The 21,611-nt window shown below is 42.5% G+C and overlaps 1 long non-coding RNA gene across 1 annotated transcript in view; it reads left to right on the top strand.

The window, feature by feature from the left end:
- The window catches only part of LOC119504282, a 64,361-nt gene that overhangs the window by 2,005 nt on the left and 40,745 nt on the right, over positions 1–21,611 (top strand). Inside the window, exon 2 of the long non-coding RNA XR_005210536.1 lies at positions 335–420. This is a non-coding gene — a long non-coding RNA (uncharacterized LOC119504282). The remainder of the gene's footprint in view (positions 1–334; positions 421–21,611) is intronic.

The raw sequence follows: 21,611 nt of genomic DNA, 5'->3' as shown, positions 1-21,611 counted from the left end.
TGAAGTCAAAGGTCAAGGCACCTCTTTGAAAATGACAATACCAGTTTTCCCTTGCCAAAATGTAGCGTAAATTTGGACCGTTATTTAGCCTCCTTCTCAACAAGCTAGTATGACATGATTTTCTAGTTTAATAAGATGTCAGTATCTTCAGTAGTTAGCTTTAAAAGAGCCCCTACATCCTAATAATTACAAGTTGTGTTAATGCGTTAAAGAAATTAGTGGCCTTAAAACGTATTTGTGTTAACATGTTATTATCACATTAACTTTGACAGCCCTACAACATTCACAACCACTGTTTACATACGATGATGCTCTCCCCTACTTTGTTTATCAGGTAGAAAAATCATCAAGATGTACTGGGCACCGCGAGCGAGATTGCATGACAAGTAAAGACACTCCAATTAAGATGAATACATATTGGTGAGTACGATTTCAGCCACTTTGCATATAGAAATGCATATAGAAATGTTCATAACTCTTCTTCCACACTGTGTACTTCTTATCTATATGATTCTTGAACAGCATTCACTTTAACTCTACAGTGAGTTATCTACAGTATAGTTCCTTCCTGGTTAGAAAAAAACGTATACAGCCCAAATACTGCAAAACAAAAACAGTTTTGATGATAGAGTAGGTATAGCCTTTACAAGTGTTTATCTGTAAAAGCACAAAAAGTGTCATTGTGCATACATTTTTCAAATCTCACATGAAAGGCTGCACTGAAAATATTATTCTCCCTATTTTATATTTTTATACAGTGTTTCCGCCTGCTGCTCCTCTGAAGACATACAATGTGTACGGCCATTGATATGCCCCAACAGAGGTCACAATTTGCATGAGAATTAACAGCTAGTAAATTAAATTGATATTCAGTGCACATCTCCGTTGAATCCTTCAGACCTTTGTTCCCCTGCCTGGCAGAGCCCATGTTCAGCCCCTAGCTAGTCAGAAACATCTGTGCAGTTAATAATTTGATAAACAGCTTACACAAAATGCTAAATTATCTTCTCTGCCCCCCTCCCCTTTTTTCTTCCTCCCCTTGTGCGAGACTTGGAACAGTTGGCTCACCTCTCTGTGGTGTTGGGGTTTATCTGTCTTTTGTGGCTGTTCTTCCACAGCTCTGGTTTTCATGGCTCTCCCTTCACTCCTTTCACTATCACTTAGATACTGACGCAGTGTTTGGGGTTAATGCAAATCCTCAATTCTCATCTGTGAAGAAAGGAGGCGTAGGCGTCGCCTATTGTGGCAAGTTTAAAATGAACTTAGTCTGAACATTTGTTATTCATTCATAGTTCCGTCTGGATAGCATTTACAAAAAAAAAAAAAAAACGTTGAAGAAGAACTGTGACATTTATCAACACATTTTAACATTTACAATGCCATTGTGTTCCCATTGAGTTAAAGCCTATTGTTTGCCCAGAACTCGGGTGACTCCCTGTGAAATTGCAAATTAAGGTCTGACATATTTTTTTCCAGAGAGCATTCTACATCAGAGTGCAAAAGCTTTCAAGTTCCATGTGTTAATTCAATGGTCACTTGTTTCTATAATTGGCTGATACCACTAGCGAAAGAGATTTGACCGGGCTTTTATAATCGTTTCAAAAAGTAGGCACTTGTAGTTGGCACAGGTATAGGTATTTTCACAAAATCATATTAAAAAGATTAAATGTGTGCAGGTGATGATATTAGTAGTATCTGTTCAGCACCAGGTCTGATTAAAATTCTTTAAAAAGGATAGAAAATATCACAGTGTGCATGCACACACGTGCCTGCATATGGTTTATTATTTGTATGTCTATGTTTTGTGAGTGCATTTCTGTCTATGAGAGGACGGCAATTAGTTAAGTGCTATCAAGTGGATGAAAAGCTGCAACAAATCCCCTTTATAATTTCATGGAAAAGAAAGCTGACAGAATAGAATAGGGCGGAGGGGGAACTAGTTTCCAATGCTTGCCTTTTCATTGGCGACTTAAGAAGAAATTGAACAACAAGAGGCTGTGCTAAGCTGTATTAAGATACATTTATTACATTTTTTTTCTTTCAAATGTAGTGTTGTTTATTTCATTTCTTTTCTGTAGATGTTGTCTCTTCTATCACTAAGGATGAGCAAGGAGATCAGACTCACCATGATGCTGCACTTGTTGGTTATTTGAATAAACATCAGGGCAGTCTCGAGTGCTGTCTGAGAGCACAATGCTTCAGTGTGGTTTTGAACAAAGACCCCCAGGTCTAATGACAGTGGCCTGTTGTTAGTGCACGCACGTCTTGTGATGTCGTGGTTTGCAGAGTGGATTCATTCACCATTCTCTTTAAATTTTGTTATTCTTTCCAGTTTGGACATCTGCCACTATAGTCTCATCCAGATGTTTTCCAATCATTTTCACATGCTGATCCTGTCAGTGGGCGAGAGAGACAGGAAGGAGAGGATCATCTCTCAGTTTGACAAGAGTCTGTGAGCCTGGAGTTTGACTGACAGCTGATAGCAGGGGCGGCGTGGTACACGGCGGCGAATAAGGGCAGCGTGTGCGGTTGTCAGATGATGAGATCCGTGTGGGCTGGGCTGTTTGGGTCAGGCGTGTTGACAGCCAGGGCTTAATGTTTGCTCCTGTAGTGGGCCTGGTTGGTTACACTGATCCCTGGCCTTGTTAAGACTGTGCCCTTCCACCTCCGTGTTTACAAGCTCAGGCTCGGTGGTAGTGAACCGGCTGTCAGACAGCGGGTGGCTTACACTGAAGTGAACCTAGAGGGTAGCTTGTGTTATTTTTGGTCTTGTTGTCTCACTGTGCATCAGCGTCCTGTGTGTTCAACTCATTTAAACCCAGGTTTTTAATACCCTACAGCAATGTTACACCTATATAATGTAGACGTTGTGGGTCTGTTTTACCTGTACCTTGCAGCATAATTTAAAAAACATTGCATAAGCAGTAGGGCTGTGTATTGGCAAGAATCTGGCGATACTATACGTATCATGATACAGGAGTAACGGTTCAATATATTACGATATATTGCGATACTGTAAACAAGGCGATATTTTTTAAAGTTTTATAGAGTTTTTTTTTAATCTAATTTTAGGAAAACTGCCATAGTATAAAAAACATATGCAGAAAATCTGAATAAACAAAAGTTTACTTTTTTATGCAATCAGAACAATGGTATCTGCATTTGCATTTATCACAGTCCCTGTAACATCTAATATCATAGCACTACTTTTTTTGCAATCTGAGCCTCTGTCTGCCACCAATCTTTGCTTGTAAACTAGGGCTGTATATTGATTCAAATATTTATGCGATTGCGATTAATCGCATGATTGTCGATAGTTAATCGGGATTATTTGCAAATTAATTGCAAATTTTTTATCTGTTCAAAACGTACCTTAAAGGAGGATTTATCAATTATTTAATACTCTTATCAAGATGGGAGTGGGCAAATATGCTTGCCTTATGCAAATGTATATATATATTTATTATTGGAAATCAGTTAACAACACAAAAGAATGACAAATATTGTCCATTACCCTCACAGGTACTGTATTTAGCATAAAAAATATGCTCAAATCATAACATGGCAAACTCAAGCCAATATGACTTGCCCAAAACTGCATGCGGTTATCATAAAGTGGGCATGTCTGTAAAGGGGAGATAGATCCTAGTGGAGTCTATAGATCCAATTTTCATTTACATATCTTGAGGTCAGAGGTCAATGGACCCCTTTGAAAATGGCCATGCCAGTTTTTCCTCTGCAATATTTAGCGTAAGTTTGGAGCGTTATTGAACCTCCTTCGCTACAAGCTAGTATAACATGGTTGGTACCGATGGATTCCTTAGCTTTTTCTAGTTTCATATGAGCTTAACAACTGAGCCTGCTACAACCTAAAAATCACAAGTTGCGTTAATGTGTTAAAGAAAATTAGTGGCGTTAAAACGAATTTGCGTCAACGCATTATAATCGCGTTAACTTTGACAGCCCTAATGTAAACTATTAATTAAAAATGTATACAGTGTTTTTAAGAATCAATATAGTATCACAAAACATAATATTGTGATACTCAAATATATCGATATTTTCTTACACCCCTAATATAAAACTGCAATAATGGTAGATGTAATCAGCAATTCCGATACGGCATCCTACATACAGTGCCATGATCTGTAACTTCCTGTCTGAGCAACCAGAATGGACAAACAGCCAGGAATAGACAGCTCATTATATGAGCACCTCTTCCTACACCCAAAGAGCCAATCCAGTCCTGGATGGCCCATTTGACCCCGTTCTCCAGGAGAGGCCCACAGGGCACATGTCACATCCACATTAGGGCATTAGGGAATGCTTTATTTGTTTGCGTGAGGGGCATCCTCTCCTGTCTCTTTCCGCGGGTCACACTCGGTTGACACCGCCACTGGATATCATTGCGCTTATGTGGGTTTAGTCTTCCAGGTCAAATTATCCTTCGATTTCAACTGAAATTGGCAATGGCAGAGGCAAGGATCAGCTCAGGCCCCTCTCCTCTGTATTAAGCCATCCCGGTGTTGTAAGGCGAACTCATATAATGAACCCTGTCACCGCCACCACTGCACCAATATCCCCACAACACAGCGTGCATATTGATTGCAGATTGTGAGTGCGAGAACATGTGTGCATTTGTGTGTGTGTGTGTGTGTGTGTGTGTGTGTGTAATATGTATGTGTGCACGCTCGCGCGAGCTCACCTTTTTCTCGCAAGGAGCAAGGGAATCGTGTTACTCTCCGACTGATTAGAAAGCTCATGCATAGGAAATCACGACAGAGACACTGCTCCCCATCTGCCCGCAGTGCAGGTGAAAACAATTTACACATCGGCAGGCTAATGGATACATTCATAGGGAGCAGAGACAGAGGGAAAGAGGGATCAAGGGGGAGAGGGAGAGAAAAACGGAGAGAGAGAAAGAGAGGGGCTTGTAATGGGCCCAGGCCGATGCAGGCCAGTGGCCCTGCTCATTGCGGCCAAGCCAGATAGCAGCGTATCAGATAACACATAATCACCGGGGTCAGGGACTAATGAATGCGGTCGTGGCCCACCAGAGCAGGCTTTTGCCCGCGCTAAAGACACTTGTAAACAATTCGGCTGGGTGAAACATGGCAATAATATGTTGATTCAGCAGGTAATGAGGTTCTCCCTGAATCAATACCCCCAGCTAACCCCTCTCCCAGGTGGGCCAGTGAAGAGCAGAGAGCCAGGTTGGTGAGCGCAAACCTCTGCCGATGACCTTTCCACGGCAGTAAGGACACGAGGCAGTCTGAAGAGGACTATTCTCGTATTGCACAAGGCGCTGAGTGTCAGAACTTTCATTCGCAGCAAGCAAATGAACAGGCAGGCGCTGCATGCTAATGAGTGGCAGGCTATTTTCCACCTTTTTTATCTGCACATTATGCTCTTGACTTTGGAGAAGGTGGGAATTAGGTTGGACCTCAGTGTCAGGCTGCCTGATGGCTCCGCTCAGGAAAAACTGGTAATTGAAGCCGATGGCTGCCGCGGAGGAGGTCTGAATTTGGAAATAAACAGTTTCAAGCACTGCACGTCATTTCTAGAGAGATGACAGGGGGAATGGAAATGAGCTGTCTGGATCTAATGTGCTTTCACAGCAGGGAAAAAAAAGGGGGCCATCTTTCAGACAACAATTCCACTCATTAGGACTTCAGTGCCACCGTAATGACGAGAGACCAAGTTGCTAAATTCAGAGAGGACAATTAGGAAATGTTGGCGCCCTGACAAACCAAGTAAACAAGGACACATGGCTCTGAATTCGACATATACTGTGTCTCGACATTGTGAGATGTATCTAATAGCTTTTAAGGGGAGTTAAATAAGGAAAAGCAATAAATAGCCTCCTACTGGGTAATTGTTGTCGCTGTAGCAACCTTGTTAATATTACTTGTTTATTAGCACAATGGCAAATAATCCCCCTCTCATTGGTAAAGTAAGTTCATGTTTGATTTCATGCTTATGCCACATATTAAAAGCCTGTGTTTACAGTTTGTATTCAGACTTGGATTTAATAAAGCATCTGGATGTATACAATGAAAGAATACATATTGTACTGGAAATTCCCATTGCTCCCAATCTCCATTAAATTCACAACTTGTTTGGTTGTGTGGTTTTGAGAGCTGAGCATTGTCCATGTGTATTGTCATAATAACAGATGCTAAAAACTGTGAAGAAGTTGTTGTAGGAACAGCAGTGGCAGTAAGCAGTGTAACAGCAGTAACCCACTGGAGACATTGGTAACTTGAAAGCTCATTTTCTTCTGTACACTCCTCTGCAATTTTGGCAGATGTGGCCTCTTCACCTTCCTCCCACTTGGCCCCAATCCACTGTACCCCCCGTGGCTACCACCAACTTCTTAGGCTCTGCAATGCTCCAGCGTAGCGCCGCCATGTGTGTGTCCACTGCGTCGCTCTCCCTTAGGAGCCACTGCCTCTCCCTATTTCAATTTCCAAAGGATTACCAACAACAATGCATTTCCCTCAACAGTTGTGCAAAGTTCCTCCACTCCCCTCCTACACCAAGCTCTTCCCCTGGTTGGCCAAACAAAGCCCCCGAAACCCCCAAAATGTAACTTGTGGACTTATCATGAGTTGAATGATGGTTTGCTCATTAAAATCTTTTCAACATGGCTGCTGGGTTGATCTCTCTCGCTGCATTAGGGTAAATAATTTGTTTGTATGCTTTCAAATGGTAGCAGCAGCTTTTTAATGTGGCATGTAAAAAAAAAAAATGCAACCTTCCATGGACGCGGCATGCAACCTTGATGTAGCGGGCGAGACCACAGGGGTTTCTTAGACTCCGATAGCCTTCATGCTCATGAATAAAACAGTGGGTTTAGGGGGCTTCCTGTGCAGCTAATTCACAGTGCCGAGCTTCCAATCTGTTTTTATGGCACTTGGGCGGAACAATTTCTCTTCCCCTGCTTCAGGGCCGCGCACAGCACAGAGAGCGGATTTCTCGGCAGCTCGTACAGGGGATAGTAATTTGCCATAATCAGTCATTGTGCACTGGTGAGTTCAGCACAAGCTGAGACACATGATACTTTGTGGTGTTTCTTCAATTTTATGCAAATAAACAAAGTAGCACAGCTTCTAAAATTGCCCTTCATTTCTAACGTCTGTTGGGATGTAACTGCCAACTTTCATGTAGCCGTTAGGAGCGATTTATGTATTAACTGCTCTTTTGTACGAGTCGTGTGTTTAGCATTCGTCATGAAGTGCAGTGATCTTTTATGACAAATGATTATGATTAACGCCATATCCTTTTAAAACAGAACCTCTCGCTAAAAATACCGAGCAACACGTCGCCATCACTCACTGCAATTAGTAATGAGAAACGCTGTTCTCTTCCTCGCGAGTCCTGTTTGCAGACTCATTACCAGGCCCTGCTGGTTTCTCCAGCACTGAGAGGAAGTTAAACAAAGCGCCACTCACGCGCAGCCCCTCCGCGGCGACAACAGGCTCCAGACCCATTGCCAAACGCTGAGAAGTGAAGGGCCTGCGAAAACAAACCACTACGACACCCTTCACTCTTTCTTCTACTCGACCGCACCCTGTCACCGCCCGAGCCAATCACCGCTACACCTCGAGCTACATTAAGAACTGAGAAAACAAAACCACCGGGCAATAAAGCCCCAAACCTCTCCATCTTAATTCTACCATGCACCTCATCATGTCACAGATTACCTGTTAAGTGTAACCACCTTCCTTTCTGGATGTATTTCTGTTTATCCTACATTTCAACAATAGAATACATTGTCATTTTTAATACAGGCCAATGCATGCAGATACACAGAAGTGGTTGCAAACATAGGAGTAGATGTACATATTGATATACTGCGTGTGCACACACACATACAGTGTACACACACACACACACACACACAGGAGAGGCAGAAGGGACCTAATTAAATGCAGACAGTGACTGTGTGGACTGTGTGTACAGTGGAGCTGGGCCCCAAGCTGCCACAGCAACAGTTCATCTCGGCCAATTAGATGTTGCATCAAAGCCGGGGCAGCCATAAAGCGGTGGGTTCACAGGCGACATTGTTGTGTGCGTGGTCAGCAATCAGCAACGTCCCCTGCTGGGATCTGCCGCCGTCGGAGCCGTGGAGAGAGTCACCTGACAACAGCCAGTGCAGCAGAGGCTCGCCAGCCCACTGTGTGATCTTCTCCTGATGTGTGTGTGCGACCGAAACCGCAGGCCTCTGGGATGGAAGTAATGCAACGTTAAAAATAACCCACATATCTGAACCCCCCCCCGGCGAGTTTCCTGTTTATTAGCCCTCTTTCAATCAGAGTAATGTGCGTGTTTGAAGTGTGACGCAACCAAACTTAAGATTAAAAAAGTAACTACTTTTGCACAAGTAATTAATAATACAAAACTGTTGAACCCCCAGCAGGTTTGCTCAATGCTTTATACCCTCTATGTTTGCCCATAGGTCATGAGTGAGACATCCAATGATTATCTTCCTACCATGAAGCTGAATCAGCTGTCCTAATTTGCACCGACACTGACTCAAATAGCTGAATAGAATATCGGTGACAATGGTGCCGATCTATTCGATTCAATTCTGTTTACATACTACATACATTATGTATTGGAATTTGAAGTCCTGTTTAAGTTTTGACCAATTTGTTGCTGCATTAACAGGTTTACACTTGAACTGTAATTCCTCTTAATTTTTAAGATTTTGTACCAAATTGCCGGTGCAGGATTTAATAATAATAAATAACAATTCAGTAAATGTATATCTATGCATTTATTTGTTATATTTTGTATTACAAAGTTAGGAAAGTGATGTTTAAGTCAATCTTACACATAAAAGTATGATCCAAGTCACTTCCACACACTGAAGCATACAGCTCATTAATTAAACACTGGTATTGGATCGGTACTCGGTATCGGCAGATACCCAAAGCCCAGATATCGCTATCGGTATCAGGACTGAAAAAGTCAGATCGGTGCATCCCTATTTCCCACCGTTCCATTTTTTGTGCAGCTGTATGTTCCGGGCTCCTAAATGAAGGCGAGCATTTCATATAAGTAATGCCATAAAATGAAATGCATTAGCAAAGATCTCCCTTATTCTCCGGTACTTATATCTCAGTAGTCTAATGTAGATACAGGTGATCCTGTAAGAGCCGTGAGAGCCAAGGGAATGACAGCAGAAGGAGTGCAGTGAAGAGCAAGTCCAATGTTTAACCTGTTGATGGGTACATTGAGTCTCCTGGTCCTCTCTGAGACTGAGCAGCAGCAGTCGGTCCGTTTCTCTCCTCAAGCCTATAAAGCTGCGAGTGAGGCGGGAGTCGGTCCAGGATGGGTTTCCCAGGATTAGGAGGGGGGTCAGGGCTGGAGTGCTGCCACTCTCCCTCTCAGCAGCCGAGCCACAGCTCCCTCATTATACCTGAGGAGTCAAAACATTACCCATGGTGCACTGGGGCCTCTGGGACAGGCCCACCCCTTGCACCATACAGGGTGGGGTGGACTCATTTCCATAACAGCGACGGTCGGGGAATAGATATTTCTTTATATAGTCATTATTAGACGTTTGCATGCTGTTGAGGAATAATTCCAAAGAGGAAATAGAGGAAACATTTGAAATTGGTGCAACTTATTAAGAGCACTTGAGAACACACTCTCCCTTCTGACTCTGCCTCTCTAGCATTCTTGTGAATGTGTCTATTATAGGTCACAAAGTGTATTCCAGCGTATACATGGCAAACAGACCTAGCCTTCACAACACATAAAGGCGTCCATTAACCAATCACATCAATAGGCTTTTGTTAATTTATGTATATTTATTTATTTATTTCTTCAGTGAAACATAATTACAGATTATGTAATGTTTTAGGCCTGGCATGTTGATTACTGTCCGGTGTTTGTTTGAAAGGCTGCAGTTCTTAGTGAATTAGAGGATGATTAGTGCATGGCAAATCTACTTCATTCTAAATATGTTAATTAACAGTTTATGCGGTGGGTGCAGTATAGTTAAAAGCACTAGTAACCTCACACGAGCTTCAAACGTAACCACACTCTAAATTGCTTGCCGTGGGTTTTCTTTGAAAGGCTATATTTAATTAAATGCCATACAGTAGCCATTTCGGGGCTAATGGAACTTATATTATATGTAAGAGATCTGGTGAGGAGTCACTTAACCATCCATTACGACTGCGGTTTCAGTTCTGCGGCACCGTTTTCTAGCCACGTGTAAAATGATGAGGATTGAATCAGCATTCTAATGCAATTTAGACGTGAATTGAGGGGAGTTTTGCAAACTAGTGAGGTCGATTTCATCGATCGATACCATTGTTTTTCTTCACTACATTGCATTCTATACTTTCTAAAAATACATTATGCTATTGGCAATGATCTATGATATAACAAGGATTTTTTTTTTTATTTTAGAGTACAATTTTTTCATTTCCAATTCCATGTGAGAAGCTTTTGTAAAAGCTACAGTATGTAAACACAAGACCATTCCAGTAAGACTGAGTGGCTCCCATGCAGGACCACTAGCAGAGCACAGAGCCACCTAGTGTTAGCACTCAACACGCTCTTCTATAGCAGCCTCGGGGTCATACACTGTTGTCACTGAGTGGCCAGAAAACACACTGACACATGTGTTAGAGCACATATAGGCTTTACTTTGTATGATCACTTTCAAGACAATTCATTCTAAGTTGATCTCACAACATATCTTATCACATGCAGGCTGGTATAATTTAAACATGTATTTTTGGGTACAGTGTTGTTGGTTTCTACCGCTGAGTATAGCATGTCAACTTTCATATAGTTTTGAGCATAACAACAAACATTCCCAGCCCTATACACACACCTCCATTGTGGGAAAGCTGCTCCACCATGGTTTCTCATATCTTGGTTAAGGGTGCCCCCATCTGGCCAACAGCTCACTAGTGTGTGCACAGATTGTGTGGAGGCAGGTTTGGTTGCTCCTTTGGTTCCCTCCTACCCCGCCGTTCGCTCTTTGCACTGATTCCTATTATGAAGGCTAATTGTTAGATGGTGTATGTAAACTACCTATGCTGATTTTTTTGCATTGACATGAGGTGATTTTGATCATTTCGGACATATGATCCTGAGTGTTTACAATTTTAACAGAACAGAAAAAGGAGTTTTTTTGTTCACCAGAATTTTAAGGATGTATTACTATCTCTTTCTGTTCTGTCTCACACACCCTCAGGGTTCATGCAGCAACAGTTGTTGGGGTTGGGGGGGAGTCTTGCTATATTGGGTGAAATAAGGGTGGCGATGGCGGTGTGCGGCGGTGCAATTTGCAGCCTTCCCGTGTAGGAAGCCCATTTTCGTGTGCGTGGCCACTGGGCGCTGGCTGCTGTTCATCAGTATGGAAGTCTATGAGGTTGAGGGAAAAAATTGTAATGATGGACTCTGAGCGGCGGGAATCAGCTGCTCAATAAGCCCCCCTAATTGCTTAGCAACAGTGTTCCAGGGTCTCTCATTTGAGATCAAGAGTTTAGTGGACTGAAGACTCCGCTTTGGAGAAATAGAGCTTGTGCCATTCGATAAGGCGGCGGAGAAATGGGCTCTATCTTCTACTTCCTTTGTGCCCTCCCTCCCATTCCTCCACCCCCCTCTCTCTTCTCTCTCTCCTTCTCTTTTCTCTCCCTGTCTCTCTCCCACTGACCCCCTCCACCACCACCTCCCCCTTTTCCCTACCAGGATGATTATGTTACTTTCAACTGCATGATGTATTCAGTTCACTAGATTATTTTCTGTCATCTCAGTTAATTGAATTCTGTCCATCACATATAGATGTTTTCACATTTGCATAAAGGTTAGAGTGGTGAAGAGTGTCAAACTTCAATTTAGACAATGTCACTCAAATAAATATACTGGCCTCTTTCTCCGTCTCTCCCCTCCTCTCTCTCCTGGCTCTCCGGAGGTGGGTATTTACGGATTCTGTCTGAATTTAAATAGATCTGTATTCCTGGGATGCGCCGGCTCTCATATACATGTAAATATGAATATGAAAATGACCGGATGGCTCTCTGATACGGTGGTGTGTGTGTGGTTGTGGGTGTGTGTGTGTGAATCTTTTCAATAATCTGCATATGTTTCATTATATGTGTGTGTCTATCCGTCCACATGGTCACCCTCATGGCAGGTCTGTGACACAGACAGTATGTGGGCATCACTATCCTCTACAGAGGCTCTCAGCAAGCACTTCCTCCTACTCCCCTACTCATTGTCAAGTGGCTCTAACGTCCAGCCTACAACTGTCATGTGAAAATGTAGGACCACGGTGGGAGGAGTAAGAAAAGGACCTACCCGAGTATAAAATGTATCTATACACACAAAAATAAAGCATGTGGTTAGATATACTGTACACACATTCGTTTTACAGGCACATTCTCCATTGAGATTTGAAAGCAGTTTCTCCATGGCAGGCAATCTGTTAAATGGCTACGACTGACAGAGGGAAACGGAGCATAATAACATGTCACGCGAGGAAACATAGCAAAGAGGGGTGGGGGGGGAGAGAAGCAGACTTCTCTGACAGACAAGAAGACCCGGGCCAATTCACATTTAATAAGTGTCCCGGAATATCCAATTATGTTTGCTTTTGAAAATTGATTCATGTGTCTTTAGCGGCAATTTTCATATTAGCCCCTTTCAAATAAACATCTATTAGGTTTATGTATCACATCGGCGTGCGGCGACAGCATGCAGCCCGAGCTAAAATAAGTCTGTGTCAGTTAGTCAATAAATGGGAGCGCGGAGACGACGGACAGATTAGAGTGCTTATCTCTTTTCATCAACTCTGAATGCCGGCTGAATTGAAGGTCAATATCTGAGGATTCTCCAAGCCGAGCAGGTGTCTGGAGAGTATGGATTGGCTAGTGCTCGCAGCGCCTCTGTCCTGTCTTTGTAGGCAGGCCAGGGCCAATTTCAAATGTGTCACAGGCGCATTTGAGCCAACCGTTACCTGGACAAAACCACTATACATTATACTTCATTCCTCTTTAACACTCCTTCCCTCCTCCTCCCCCCCCCTACTGCTCTCGTCTTCTTTCTTCCCTCCACCGTCTCCGAGTCCTCTCTCCGTTGGTCTAGATATGTCACACTGTGGGCTTTGTCACGCCTAGTGACACATGGTGTGAGTTATCTGCGCAGACTTAGGAAATGTCTCCTGAGAGACAAGCAAAGGTGGGTTATTATTTATGATAACACGAAAGACAATTGTGTGCTGGGAGAGATTTGCAATCTTTTTCTCAGGAATAGATGCAGTCAGAGGCTCGGCAATGGAGGAAAAAGTTCCTTTTTTATTGTAAATTAGAAAACACAAATATGAGGGAGGGGAAGTACGGAAGGTGAAAGCGTGCCTCTTTTCAATAGGCCATCTGTTTACAGCCATTTTCAAGGTTGTTCATTATTGATTACATCTCTATTTCTCCTCACAGAGACACAGTCCAAAAAACACAGCAGATAAAGAACTATTTAAAACTTACTCAGGCAGTTTACAACTCTATCTTGCTTCTTTTTTCCTCTCCCCCCCGGTTGGCAATGAATGCAGAGGTGAATGCAGAGGTTTTCCTCGTTGGAAATGGACAGTGAAAGCCTGATAGGCCGTGAACAGGGGCAGATGGCGCTCCGCTCTCGCCTCCAGGCTCCCAATGTTTGTGTTTGAGCTTAGCACTCTGTTCAAACTCTAAAATCACACACACACACACACACAAGAAAAAAAAACTGGTAGATAAAACAACATCAGCACTCGTGCGGCGCCACACATGAGCATATGCAGAATGTATGTGTGTGTAGTTGAGGTTGGTGGTTACGAGGCTGTGGAGGTGGCGCTTGTGCATTGAAGGGTCTTGTCCAGTGTGTCAGAGGGCCCTTTCGGCTACTCTCTTCTCAGACAAAGCTTTGGTGAAGGGGCTCACTCCAACAGGACATGGCTGCTGGGGGGGAGAGAGCAGCAGCAGCACTCCAGACCTACTCGCCTGCAGGAGGAGGCTATCTCGGCCACATAGTCCACTCCTCAGGCTGGCCGATACCCTCCACCGACACCACCGACACCCACGGGGAAGGCCATATCTGACCTTATCTCGGCATGTGCGCATGCTGTCTAGCAACACATACCGGTGAAACCACAGAAAACAACCTTTCACGAGAGAGTGTTGCAAAAATCACAAAATTTTGGCAGCGCTTAAAATGTGTCTTTAAAATAGATATTACAGGAATGATATAGCACAATCAGTGCTAAGTGCCAATATTGAACAAGATGAAAATTGTTAGAATATGGATTTATTTTTGTTCTTTTGAATTAAGCCGCACAAGAAATTCATATACTTTCGGAGCACTGAATAAAGAGAAAGTGCTCGCTGAGTGTCACAAGGAAATGAATGGCTGGCTTTATTTGTGTACGCATCTGTAATGTTATTGTGGGCATTTTTATTCACGCAGGCAAAGTTGTGAGCTCACCCTTGGCTTTTATTTACATGGTAGTCTTTCGTCTGCTCAACGGGAGAGCCTAGCAAGCTGTAGATAGGTCCTTTCAGATACTTACAAAGGCCGCTTCAGCAGCTTTTTGTTGCCGTAACTACCTCTTTCTTCCTCACATTTCAAATATCTTTGGTTCAAACCTGGTGGCCTTGATGAACAAGGTTCTATGGAATCAATCAACTGCTTCTCTTAGAAGATCTTAACATGGTTTAATGTTGGCCTTGCCACATTGTCCTTTTGAGATATAAACCTCATCTAACTTACGCCTGAGATCCAAGTTTCTTTTCTGAGGGGTCTTTTTGTGTAGAGTGGATATTTCAGAGCGGCCTCAGTGCGCGAGGGGGGGGGGGATACAACCAGAGAGAGACAAGCAAGGCTGAGGCATATTGTTCTCACTAATAAAGAATGACAGCATACCTCAAGTATTTTTTGTGGCTCATTCACCACAGTCAAAGAAACATCTTTAAATCTGTCCTCTTTAATTTATATTCAACTTTTTACACAAACAACATGAGTGCATGGCTATTATATAAAATTCATGCATTTCACTATAAATTTTGGTTTCACTACAGTTCACCAATTGGATCTTTTACTTCACATTTAAAGTAATATTTTCAATATATAACCACTAATACATCGAGATCATCACCAAATACTTATTTTTTTTAGTAAGAAATTGTAATATCTACAGCAATGGGCTGCAAAAATCTGTTTTATGTTTTTAACCTTATTTGATCCGATTACAAATAACACCTCTTTCTTTTTTTGCCGTGTGCAGCAGGAAGCATTGTTAGTGAAACAGACAGCTATTCATGGTGGACATATGTGCGACGCACCATCAGCGTCTACAACCTCTCCCAGCTTCAGTAAAACAGCAACATCTGCCTTCAGTTTTTATAGCCCACAACATATGTCCCTTCTTTGGTGACAAAGCTGGCTAAGGCTCTCATGCTGTTCCTGTCCCCTAGTCCAAACATACATCTTTAGATACCTGTCAGCCTTTATTATTCCGTCCTCTGTCGCCGCAGATAAGGGAAGTTAAAGTTTAATGAAATGCAGCCCGGCTACAGAGGCCCGGCTTTTATAATTTGTCACAGCGCCGGGTGCTGGGAGCCCACTGCTATGTAAACACGGAGCCAGTGGTCACGGCCATTACTTCTAAATGACGGAACATGAACGAAGTGGCAGAAATGTCACTCCGCACCAGCTATTTTCCTGTTGTTGCCTTACCGTGCTTCCCCCTCTCCCCCCCACCGCCATAAAACCAAGATGGAAGCATCAGAATTTGAAAAACACAAATTCTAATAAAGCCAGCGGCAATGTTTTCACAGCAAATTACCCACAGAAACTGTATCCAAATGCAGTCATTTTCCATCTGTATTTTCACATAAAATTGATAGCCAGCATGTTTCTCAGGCTGTGCTGTGGGTAGTTTCGGATATGGGAACAAATGCGGTAGTTGTAGGTGTGGTGAAGTGTTGAAGCTTCCCAAAGCCCTGCAGCAGTGACTATAACCAACATACCACACTTGGGCCTGGGGTAGAAAAGACAACCTATTCCCTGTCTCACGCATTAGGGCCACAGCAGTACTTACACCGTGTCCACCTGTATAACCTTAATGGTAAATAAAGATATGCTCAAGAAGCCTGCAGCTATGGTGGTCAAGGAGCTCTGATGCACTTTATATCACTGGGCTGAAGAGTCTTATAGCTAACCGCCTTGAAGTATTACATGTTTTTTTTTACCATTAGCTTTAGGTTGTATACAGATTAGGGCTGTCAATCAACTAGAATATTTAATCGCATGATTGTTTATGATCAATCACGATTAATCGCACATTTTTTATCTGTTCAAATTGTACAGGAAAGGGAGATTTGTCAAGTATTTAATACTCTTATCAACAGTGAGTGGGAAAATATGCTTGCTTTATGCAAATGTATGTATATATTTACTATTGGAAATCAATTAACAACACAAAACAATGACAAATATTGTCCAGAAACCCTCAAAGGTACTGCATTTAGCATAAAAAATATACTCAAATCATAACATGGCAAGCCCAACAGGCAACAACAGCTGTCAGTGTGTCAGTGTGCTGACTTGACTATGACTTGCCCCAAAACTGCATGTGATTATCATAAAGTGGGCATGTCTGTAAAGGGGAGCCTCGTGGGTACCCATAGAACCCATTTTCATTCACATATCTTGAGGTCAGAGGTCAAGGGATCCCTTTTGAAAATGGCCATGCCAGTTTTTCCTCGCCAAAATGTAGCATAAATTTGGAGCGTTATTTATCCTCCTTTGTGACAAGCTAGTATGACATGGTTACCAATAGATTCTTTAGGTTTTTTAGTTTCACATGATGCCAGTATCTTCACTCTAGCTTTTAAACTAACTGCCGCTACAACCTCCGAAAGATCGATAATGCGTTAAAGAAATTAGTGGCGTCATTAACGCGTTAACTTTGACAGCCCTAATATAGATACATAAACAGAGTGGTCCTTGTCCATTATTAAAAACTACCTGCTATTCTAATGGTCATTATCCCTTATCTAAAAACAGTGTTATTACGTAGACCACGAGCAGCACAGTGTGACATAAGAGAGAAGGAGCATCCCTCTTCACCGGTTTGTTCTGCACTAGACAGAACTCTAGGAAACGGCTTATTCTGCCACTTCCATTTTGAGCTCCATTTTAGCCTGGACTGCAGTCTAGCTGAGAGCAGGGGTCCACACGGCAGAACAGACACACACACACACACACACGGAGCACACACATACACTTCAGCAGCCGTTGATGTCTTAATACAGGCAGGATCTAATTTAGCTGATCCTCTGACATTTATCCTTTAGGTAAACTCTCGCCCTCCCCTTCTCAGTCCCAGTGGCACCCGTGCCAACAAAACGGCGCAGGCATATTTTAGAGCAGCCGCTTCACACCTCAAAGTGCCCTCAGGGACACTCGGTGTCGCCTCTTGCCGTTTCTAGTGAAATACTCCACATTTGATATTATTTCTCGGGCCCTTTGTGATCACGTAGAGGAAGTTAACCAGCACACCGTTGGTGAAAAGAGTTGGGCTTTTTTATATATTCTTGACTGCGGTCATTTTCAGGCGGTGCAGAAATTGACGGGCACACAGTATACACAATAACATATGCGCTCACTTATGGCGAGGCACACAAAGCTGTTGAGCGGACATGCGCAAACATACTCCGAGGTGGGCTGTGTGTGTGCGGACTGGTAGGGGCTACAATCAGTAGCTCTGTGACAAGGGAGGGAGGTGGTGGCTGGCGGGAGGGACAGAGGGACAGGAGTGATAACAGATTGAGCGACTCTGATAAACTCTCCTCTAATGGTTCTGCCTGTCCCTCTCCCCCTCTTTCACTGGCGGCGGATTAGAAACCTGGATAAGGAGAAGCAAACACTGGCAGCTTCTCTGAGTAAGCAACAGAAAGAGGGAAGCAGAGGAAGATAGAGAGAATGAGGGAGAGAGATGGGAGGAGGAGAGACATGAGGAGAATGAAGGACGGAGGGAGAGAGAGAGAGCCAGAGTGGGAAGGGAGCCGGAGAGGATATTCAAGGAGTGGCACTTACCCACAGCCATCCATCGTTTCTCCTTACACCCCCTCCCCCACCCCACGCCAACCCCGATCCCCCTTTTAGCCTCCTGCTTTATTTTTGCTTCCTCGGCCCTTGACAATGCAGTAACTGCTTACGGAGCACTGGAACTGCTCTTTGAGCCTGAAGTCGATGATGGGTTCAAGTGGCGGGTTGCAGGAGGTGTCAAACACGGCCTAATTCTGTGTGGTTAACGGCTAGGCGTGACACGTGCAGGACAGTGTAAACATGGATTAGGTTGATGTCTCAATCACAGCATGGCAGACTGACAGACAGGCTGCTGACAGTGGCGGCAACACAGGGAAGCTGCAGCGGTTCATAGTACATATACTGTTCCCGATCAAAACACGACATCTTCTTCTCTTTGCCTTAAGTTGTATTTCCCTTTATTTTCTACTGTGAGAAACAATCATCATTTGGAAAAATCGTATTACTATACCTCTTCATTTGACATCAGTAGCCTTCTGAAAAAGGTTGAATACTGCATCTAAATATGAGTTTTCTTAAAAGTCTGTTACAGTTATTGTGTGTCCCACGCTCCATTTTAGTTCCCAGAGTTCATCATTTGATTGAGAAATAAATATTTTTTGCTTTTAGCTTTACGAAATTCAAAGCAACACTTATTTGTGCCCAAAGACTATATTCAGTATGATAAGGAAATATGCCACAACGTTAGTTCTGATTGGTCAAAAGCCTTGAAATTTGGTACGGACATACTTTGGGCAAATGTCTAACAGGGCAAAATTTAAATCACATGAAAAATCACACTTTTATTAATAGTCCAAGTCAGGATTTTTGAAAAATGAGGAAAAACCATTGTATTTATTAAATGTTTTCCATAAATATCGATTTTTTTTTTTTTTTTACACTGCAAATGTGTGCATATCTTTGATATTCAACTTGTTATGAGTTCATAAATACAAAATACTTGACTGTGCTCCTTGTAGTTTCTGAGATACAGCCATTTTCTTATCACTAGTATTTGGGCATTACTGTTTTTTCCTAAAATATAATGGAGTCTATTGCAAAAACTGTAGTCCCATGTGTCCAAAGACTAGATATAGTACCATAAGAACAACTCATGTTTCAGTCAACGGTTAGACCCATTTACAAAATTTGTGCTGAGGCAAGCCCAGAGAATACTTCCCCCAAAGGAAATCAAAAATTTCAGTTGCAGGCACAAATGGGTTAACGTAGATCATGTATTTTTTACTGTAGAGTTGGATGACTTGGATTATTGTAGTACTTGGAGTATATATATGCAGGTGCCTTGCATACATTCGGCTGCCGTTTCATTTCCCCGTTTCCCACGGGTGGAGAATGTATTTGTTGTGGATGAACCTGAGCGGGGTGGGAGGTGAAAACAGCACTGATTTCACATAAATACAGGATCCACAAGATTGCACATAAACGCACCGTTGTAGCAGACCTTTCAATTACTATACTCTGCACTTTCAACGGCATTTCCACACAGACCTTTGAATGAAAGAAATATTAAATACTCAAATATAAATAATATGTCTTTGGAACGATTTTTTTTTTTTTTATGGGTGGGGCAATTCTGTTTGATTTTGCCTCCCAAATAAATTCTTTATACAATAAACACAGTGCTAACCGTAGCTTTAATTAACAGACAGTGACTTTTAGATTTACAGCAATGACCACAGCATGACCCTACTGAGCATCAGTAAAGAAGCGGATATTTATGAAGTGAGATGTTGTGTTTTTATTGATATGGATGGGTCTGCCTGGCTGCAATTCAAATCAGTCGAGGCTCAAAATAGAGAGAGATAATGTAACCATGCAAAATGAAAAGCAAATAATTATATCCAGCTTTAAAGCCTCTATTAGTGTAATTCCGTATGAAAAAAATGTAAAATTGCACACTTAGTCATTGTCCATTTGATTATGACTGTCGAGTATGTGTGATTAAAATAGTGTAATTATATCTACTGTATTGCATTCCTGCCCTGAACGTGACACTGAAATGTCGGACAACGTTAGTGACGGTTTGATTGACTGGACACAATACCATATACTGCAGAAAATTAATAGAATTTTCCATTTGCTAAATTGATCCGTGAAAAGGATTTACCCAGAGGAGCTGAAAGTTAAACTGCACGTAGCTCTCACAATGCAACAGCGGTTAAACTATGAAAAAGACAACTATTGACTTCTACTCAAATGTTTCTTTTCAGATTGTGCGAATACGAAGCATTAAAGCACCACTCTAGACAGACGGCAGTAAAAAAAACACTATCTTTAGTGAAACTCTTCCTTACAATGTCAAAGAAGAAATAACAGAAATTGCTTTACACTGGTGGCAATTATGTTGAGTAGCAGGGTCGTCTTTCTCCGCACGCGAGACAACGTCACGCTGCTGAGGACCGGCGAACTTGACACTGCAACGTGAGGCTTCTCTCAGCCTCACGTTCTAGTGTCAAGTGCTGCAAACAATATACACTCACAGCAAAGCACTATTCGACTCAGGAGACGACATGCTCCGATGATTGTGCCTTTGCCACAACTATTTGTGACAGACAAAGGCCCGTGTAACTCGCCATTGACTTTACCTCACAATCTGCTATCTCCATATATCTCAGCGTGAGAGAGCAAACAAACGGGCGGTAAATAACTCGCTCGCTCGGGTCCCCACGGGCCGTCAATCAAATGGACAAGTGTACACTATGTTGTGTTAGAGAGCTCAGAGCTGAACTAATCCTGTAAATACAACAAAAGCCCCAACCTGAGAAAAATCCTGTCTGAAGATCCAGTCTCAAACCACAGGGGGAAAGCTGGGAACACAGAAATCTAATGACTCCAAAGCAGGCATGAAGTGTGAAATCCTACTCTTTCCAAGGAACAGCTGAGCCTGCATGTGGGACGAAGCTAGTAACATTCGCAGTGATAGATAATCGTATTTATTGATTCATTGAGTGGCGTCATTAGCTAGTTAACAACCAGAAATATTAGCCATTGTTGTGCTTCAAAAGAACGTCACTTGAAATTGCCAAATAAATGCAACTATTGTTGAGTATTGAAGTCTTTCAGTAGCCTCCTCGCCATCGTCACACTCATCATACCAGAGCATTACACTGAACAAAAGAGCTAAAGTCCAATTATTGAAAGATCCACACAAACTAGTGCGAGCTAGCTAAATATTGTCAACTCCAGCCAAATTCCCAATCTTCCTCTATTAATTAAGCCATTTAATCATCCACCACACTAATTGCATAATTAAATCACTGCCTCCTGGGTGTTACTGATGTGCAGTGGGTAATCTGGCGCAAAAAATACCACTCATCAACAATGTGGGCTGGTTGATAATGGTAATGGATGGCTAGGACCACGGCAACTCACCGAGGACAACTTGCTTCATAAATACACAAAAGGTTGTGGTCAGTTTTTACACCATTGTGATATGACATTAGAGCAAATAATGGGGAAGAGGTTTTTTTTTTTTATTGTCAGAGTAGAGAATGATATTG

Source organism: Sebastes umbrosus, chromosome 16 (genome assembly GCF_015220745.1).
Source record: "Sebastes umbrosus isolate fSebUmb1 chromosome 16, fSebUmb1.pri, whole genome shotgun sequence".
Taxonomy (NCBI): domain Eukaryota; kingdom Metazoa; phylum Chordata; class Actinopteri; order Perciformes; family Sebastidae; genus Sebastes; species Sebastes umbrosus.
The sequence above is the reverse complement of the archived record's forward strand: the minus strand, read 5'-3'. Positions and strand labels throughout refer to the sequence as shown.